The sequence below is a fragment of the Pongo pygmaeus genome, chromosome 15, assembly GCF_028885625.2.
Source record: "Pongo pygmaeus isolate AG05252 chromosome 15, NHGRI_mPonPyg2-v2.0_pri, whole genome shotgun sequence".
NCBI classification, from domain to species: Eukaryota; Metazoa; Chordata; class Mammalia; order Primates; family Hominidae; genus Pongo; species Pongo pygmaeus.
In genome coordinates this window covers 22,818,471-22,819,576 of record NC_072388.2, presented here as the reverse complement: position 1 = coordinate 22,819,576, position 1,106 = coordinate 22,818,471, and positions in this window count along the sequence as shown.

Genomic DNA, 1,106 nt, shown 5'->3' with positions numbered 1-1,106 from the left:
AAAAGGCAAACCAGGTCGGGGCTGAGTCAGGCAAGTTCACGCTCTGGCTATCCACATGCAGGTGCAATCAGTGGCCCCAGTGGGGATCAGAGGGCAGTTCTCTGGATGCTGGGATAATGTTCCAGGGAGGAGTGCAGTTGCCCCTGCTGCACGGAAGAGTCCACACAGGAAGTGGGGAGTACAGGTGGCGGTAAGCCCCACTCAGCTCCTATGCACTCGGCAATGGTCTCAGACCCACAGTGTTCCACTGGCAGCGGCTAGCTAGGTTGCAAGCAGGCTGCGTTCAGAGCTCAAAACTGTCCCAGGCCATAAGCCTTCTCTGGCTGCCAAGACAAAAACTGCTCAGGCCATGCCCCTCCTGGTCTGCTAGCGAAGCAGGGCCACCCAGCTCCTACACCTGTGGGCACAGCACACTTCCCACTTGCCCCTCAGTTCTGGTCAAGGAGGTCCATCCCTAATAGAGATTATATTGTGAAGCTGAGTTGGGAGCTTCTCACTTCTCTCAGCCCATGACCACTGCCTGAGCTAGCTGGCTGACTTCTGCATGGTCCTCTGTGAGGTAGGATCAGGAATGGCTTCCCTGTGTCCCCAGTAGAGTCTGGGAGTGCAAGCAAAGCACATCCTGAAGCTGATCCTTCTCATATACTCCCCTCAGCTCATTAAATCAGCTCCAGCACTGGGTAGGGTTAAGGTCTTCCGCGTGGCCTAGATTGCCAGGTTCCCCAGTGGGAGTGCATATCCCAGAGGCAGTTTCTCTTCCTTTCACACTCTGAGGACTCAGAGTTTTCTGCCTGGCTCATGGTGTAAGCTGCAGTTTGCCACTTCTTTCAAAGGGTCTGTGGTTTCTTTCCATTTTCCTCTTAAGCTCCTGTGTTGCTTCCTGGAAAAAAAGTTCACAGCGTGAATCTCTACACACTATTTTGTCTTTCCAAATAAGAGAGGCATGCTAACAATGACTTCAATCTACCATCTTGGAAAAGAAAACTATCACAGCACTATTCACAATAGCCAAGATATGAAATCATTTAAGTGACTATCAACAGATGAATGGCTAAAGAAAATGTAGTATACAGACACAATGGAGTACTATTCAGCCATGAAAAGAA